Source organism: Euprymna scolopes, chromosome 21 (assembly GCF_053919585.1).
Source record: "Euprymna scolopes isolate OS-2025 chromosome 21, ASM5391958v1, whole genome shotgun sequence".
Classification (NCBI taxonomy): Eukaryota; Metazoa; Mollusca; class Cephalopoda; order Sepiida; family Sepiolidae; genus Euprymna; species Euprymna scolopes.
The window spans coordinates 2,767,342-2,773,856 of NC_136502.1; positions in this window are offsets into that span (position 1 = coordinate 2,767,342).

The following is a 6,515-nucleotide window of genomic DNA, read 5'->3' on the forward strand; positions in this document are numbered from 1 at the left end:
CCAGAAACAGTGGTATTACTGCGGCCACATCATCCAGCTTCTGAATCCTTGCTACAAGGTCCACTTTTTTAAGCCATGCCACCACATCACCGTCACCATTAAAAGGCTTAATCATATTGCTTAAACCTGCGTTGGCCATCGCCGAAATAGCTTGACGTAAAATGAGGGGGGGGTTCACCTCAAATACACAAACGGAATGTTCAAGAAAGATTATCGCTACAGTCCTCTGTCTCTTCTCTCTTGGCTGGCCGGGAATCATCTCCCAGCACCCAGAAATGAACATCGTTTTATAGGTTCCATCTTCACGCACACACGAGATTATGCGAGAACGGACGAAATAAAAATGCTGGCCGCCATGTTTGTTCTTCCTTTTCTTCGCCTGTACTCACTCGCTGAGCACCCACGGTAAGACTTATCTTTCTTGCTTCTAACCACAGGTCAAGGTCGCGTTTCCTATTTTTCAACAGATTATGAGCACGATAGTTTGCGGTCTTGATTTTGCTATTGCATATCTGGACGATATTATTATAGCCAGCAGTAACAAGGAACAGCACAAAGAACATATCTACGAGGTATTCAGGCTGATACAGGATTTTGCATTCAAAATTAAGGAAAACAAATGCGAATTCTTCCTGCAGAAAATAAAAATATTTGGGGCACATAATTGACAAAAAATGGCAGACGTCCAGACCCAGAGAGAGAGTCGCTACGATAAGGAATATGCCGGCACCGGAAAGTACTATGCAACTCCAAAGTTTCCTAGGCTCGATAACTATTGCCAGTGCTTCATTCCAAGAATACATGAACTGCTGGCACTTTCGAATAAGCTTCTGAAAAAGGATAAGCGTTGGGAAGGGGTTGCCGAGTGTAAGTCAGCGTTTGAAGAAATTAAAAAGATGTTTACATCAGACATCTTCCTAAAATATTTGAACCCGAAACTAGACGTCATAGTGGGTAGTGATGCTAGTTAATATATGATGGGTTGGAAAAAAAACAAACAAACAAAAAATTCAATCGCCTATACATTCAAAACACTGCTCCTGGCCCAAAAACAGAACTCACAGATAGAGAAAGAGGGTCTCGGCATAATCTATGCAGTCTCAAAATTTTCATCGTTATCTGCACGGTAGGAATTTTACGCTACAAACAGGATACATAAAGACTTTGCGGGACCACTGGATGAATTCTATTACTTGATGATGGTTGATAGTTTTTCAAAATGGCCAGAGGTGCTAAAATGCAGGAAACCAACCACAGCTGTAACCATTAATTGCTTACTTGAGTTTTTCGCTCGTTTTAGTATTGTTGATTGTCTGGTTAGCGATCATGCTATACAATTCACTTCTCCAGAGTTCCCAGAATTTTGCGATACATATCAGGTAAAACATTTTACAACCCCACAATATCATCCGAGAAGTAACGGCCAAGCAGAGCGATTTGTAAACACACTAAAAAGGGAGTTAAGGAAGGCTTGTGGGCAACCTACGGGAAAAGCTCTACAGCAGTTTCTTCAAGTATACAGCAAACTCTGACACTTCAGCAGGCAAATCACCGGCGGAGGTTATGTCGGTCATAAAACCAGATCAGTATTTGAAAAGTTACTATCAAGACAAACTACACATAGGAGAACCTCTACGGTACAAGTAAAAATCTTGGAGAGAAAGTGTACATCAAGCATTTTAAAAATATTGTTTCATTTTGGGAACTGGGAAAAGTATTACAGATGATCAGAAATGTGATCTATATAATCCGGGGACCAAAATTCACACACAAAATGCATGTAAACCAGATACGCAAACGTTTGACTGAGGACCAAGAAGATTTGCCCCAGGAAGAAGCAGAACCTATTGAAACCGTCTACGATACGTTTGATTTTGAGCTCCCCAAATAACACCAGAACCACGAGGCTCGAGCAAAAAAAGGAAACTCGCCGAGTCGTTCATGGTCCACTCAAATAGTAAAAATACAGATACACCGTCCACAGTTATCAGCTTGGGAGGGGAATATGTGTTGTGGCGGAACTAACTTATATTACCTACTAATAGACTATTCCAAATATCAGGTATGTTGCGGCGAAACTAACCTATGTTACCTACTAATAGACTATTCCAATCTCAATAAATATCGGAAGACTAAGTCGTAATGTGTTAGTCGATATACAGTGGACCAACCTAGGTCCTTCGTCGGCTACGACGAACAACCCACATATTGTATGCTTTGCTATACATGTTGTTACTTTATTTTGGCGTTCTGTTTTTCTTTGTAACCCTTTAATAGGGCTCTAACATTAACTTAATCGCTGCTTACTGGTGTAGAGTCCTCTGTATGTGACAATATTACCGATATGCATATTTTGGAATCTCCCATGGATTTCATCAGAGATGCAACCTGGTTTAAAACTGAACAGCGCGAAGAGAAGATAACGACATCTCTGATGCAATCGTGTCCGAGATGGGTATGTTTGCATATACCATCACCCTCTATTCTCGACATACAAAACGAACACACACACACATCAAGTTAATGGCTGTATACTTTGAAAGTTACTTTCAGTGTGGAATGGGGACATAAATTGATAACATTTAATGCTACTAAGACAAAACTGATTTTAGAATTATAAGAAACATTTTTAACCACCCTACTCAATCGTCTATCATTCAAACTCATCCGGCTAACATTCACACTTAGTCTGAATTGGAAAGATTCATAGAAAACATTGCCAAGGCTGCTGCAAGAAAGGTGAGATCCCTCTGTCGTGTAGAACACATAGCTGCATTATTTCACAACGTGTCTTGGGCAAGAATAGCCTGGCGGTGCTCATTCCTCTCCATGCTTCAAGGACATACAGCTCCTGGCATTACCAAATGGTCACCCATTTTAGTATTAGCCACGCTCAACATCGCTTAACTTCGCTAATCCAACGAAAACCGGTCATAATAAGTGTCAACGTGATTATGCCGTATAGCTCTTAAATGATAAACAATAACTACTAACAACAACATATGACCTACGCATGCAGTACCTTACAGCATACTTCATCAAATTTTCGACAGTCTACAAACAAATCATACCATGAAAGCCAACTAATATAATTAGGTAAGCACCCAATTTGGCAGCCACACCCATCCGCTCACACAAACGCACAGAGAACATCTGCATCACGGTACCTACAAATGCAACAAACTCACGTCTCGCATGCAGATATAAAAACGCAAAATTATTTCAAAAGTAATTTAACACTTTTTTAAATATCGTTATGAATGAATATGAACATTTTTTTATGAAGCCAAACGATATAAGATGTTTTGCTTTAAAAGAGATTGACCTTTAAAGACATGCCCGTATGAGGGCATTATCAAGCGATTTTTTTTTCTTTTTATAATTTTTTTTTCGTGGTGATGTAAATCTCCTCCCTCTCTCTCTAATAAGTCCACTGGGCGTTAAATGGACCAGTTTTAAGTCTTTTCAACACGTGGTTCACGAGAAATAACATAGCAAACATTAACATCCAACTCCAACCTCCATGCACAGAATACCACATCCTCAACATTATTATTTATATTTACTATTCTAGCTGTGATGAGGGAGGTCATACTGACAAAAGCAAAACATCGTCGCGATTTTGAATCGACAATCAAGAATCACCCGACTCAAAATCCCCTATCAGACCACCAACACTACTATCGAACGGAACGCAGATTTGACAACAACGAGTGCCTCCTAATAAACTCTGAATTCCCCTAAACACAAAATACGCAACCAAAAATAAATAAAATCGGGGACGGCTCAACAACAGTGTTCAACAGTCGAGCAGTTCTGAGAAAGAAGTTTTGTCCACGGAATCTGTGTTTAGATTTAGGTACAGGTAGAGAGTCGAAGAAATAATTGTACGAATACTGCAAAACATAATATCGGCCTTGTTTTTATTTGCAAGTTAAAATAAAACGATGACAATCAAAACGAACAAGCGCACATATCTAACTATCATGCGTCAATAATCAAATAACTTCACTTAATAAAACCGTTTCTAGTGTAGTGAGATATATAGATGTGTTTTTGTTTATATTTCGGATATTCTGTTAGGTTTATTTATAAAATTATTTTATTATGTGAATATATATGTTTATTTTATTTTATTTTTATTTTATTTATTTATTTTCTATTGTTATTGTCAATTTTAAAATTATTTATGTATCGCTATCCTAGAGTAAAGTTTATTTTGTGAACACAGTTGTTCGCTATTTCTCGCCTACAGTTTAATAGATGTTGGGGTTCTTTAAAGTACAGGATAGCAAATTTTTCATGAAGGCATAATCTACATAGATCGTCTAGGTCTCTACATGTACTTGCATGTCTTACTATTTTCCATTCGACTATCTACGAACGTTCACTTAATTTGAGTTGCCTGTATTGGTTTGCTGGTGCCGTTTGTTATTGAACGTGTTTTTGCACACACACAACACACACACATGCATGCACGCGCACACACGCACACACACGCACCTACACAAACACACAAACACGCGCACGTACATACGCACACGCGCAAAAACATAAACACACATGCACACGCGCACATAAACACACACACACAAACACACGCACACACAAACGCACACACATACACACACGCACACAAAACACATGCAAACACACACGCACACGCACACGCACACATACACACAGGCGCACACACAAACACGCACGCACGCACACACACTCACTTTGTTAATAGTCAGTAATAAACAGCTTTAAGGCTTCAAAATCTAAATAGGAGTCTTTGAAGTTTTTAAACCGTCAATTTAGTTAGAAAAAAATAATTGTATCGATGTGTCGGAAAACATTATTTATTAACAACATTAACGATTTATATAAACAAAAAATGTTTAGCACGGTAGCATAAGTGTTTAATAATAATTAAAATCTGCGATAAATTAAAAGTAAAATTAAAAGGATTTTTGGCTTGTAAACATATCTCGATATGTGGCGTAAAACATTTTTTCTTAATAAAATCTCCTGTAGAGAGCAACGCCATTTCGGAGAATTTTTGAAGTGTTCGTTTATGTAGGCAATACATTTATTCCGGAATAAAAAATGCCAGGTCTCAACCAATCAGATTAGGCGAAATATGGCTTGGGAGACATGATTATTTATTAATCGGAAAAGGGAAAACTAATGGTATGTTTATGCGTTTATGATCAAGTTACGAACGGTGAAACCCCATATCTGCCGAAAGTGTAGAATTGCTGCCAGTGATGACGTTAGAAGGACTTTACATTTAAAGAGAAAAAGGAACTACTTCCTCTATATAGATGTTGCTCCGAGAATGAAACGAAGGATTTTATTATAACGACTAAATGTGTCTAAAATGGGGTTCTAAAGTTCTATTTTTTGATACAGAAAGGATTTATTTAGCGTAAAAAATAATTTTAGTCAATTGTACATTATTTATTAACAACATCAACGATTTATATAAACAAAAAATGTTTAGCACGGTAGCATAAGTGTTTAATAATAATTAAAATCTGCGATAAATTAAAAGTAAAATTAAAAAGATTTTTAGCTTATAAACATGTCTCGATGTTTCGCAAAGCATTTTTTTAATTAATAAAATCTACCGAAACTTAAAAAAAAATCTCATTGTGTTTTATTGCGATCGGTTTGCATCTACACGACCTGAATCTTGTAAGAAAAGAAATAAAAGCTATGATGGAGTATCCTTAGAACTGATATTCTCAAAAAAGTTTCCTGTATGAGATGGTGTTTCCGTAAAATGTAAAGATTGTCAGAAATTATGGCTGAAAGATGTCGACCACTGTCGTTTCTGTGAGCATCTACCATACTTCCTGCCTCCCAAAATTTAGCCACCAAACGTTGAATTGTCCCTTTTTTAGGTTCATTGTTTCTGTCAAAATCTGTCTCGCATTTTTGCTGCTAAAGAAGATCTGATTTTTGTGACAAAGTAATAATGCGTAATAATGCGTAATAATGCGTAATAATGCGTCCAGTTAAACTTATATTTGTGGAAAAGAATCTGTCAAGCCTGCTTTCTTCACTACCTGGAAAATATAAACATTATTATATAAACGTAAAGCATAAATTTGCAATAAAATAAAAGAAATATGGCGTTTTTTGAGGAAACATTATATATATATATATATATATATATATATATATATATATATATATATATATATATATATATATATATATATATATATACGTGTGAAATTGTCTGTGCGTGGGTGTACATTTCCCTACCACACTAATCTGTCAATTTTCAGTGTACAGACTCGAGATTTGATTTGGGAAAATTTTTTCAATCAGTTTTTGGCCAGAAATTTGGCTGTAAATTTGGTCAAGCTCAATGATTTGACCTTCGAGAACTACCAAACTTCTTCGCCAATTTTGGGTCTAAACACTTGAAATTTTAGACATTGATTTCCTGGACATGAGTCAAACTTTTTAATATATATATATATATATATATATATATATATATATATATATATATA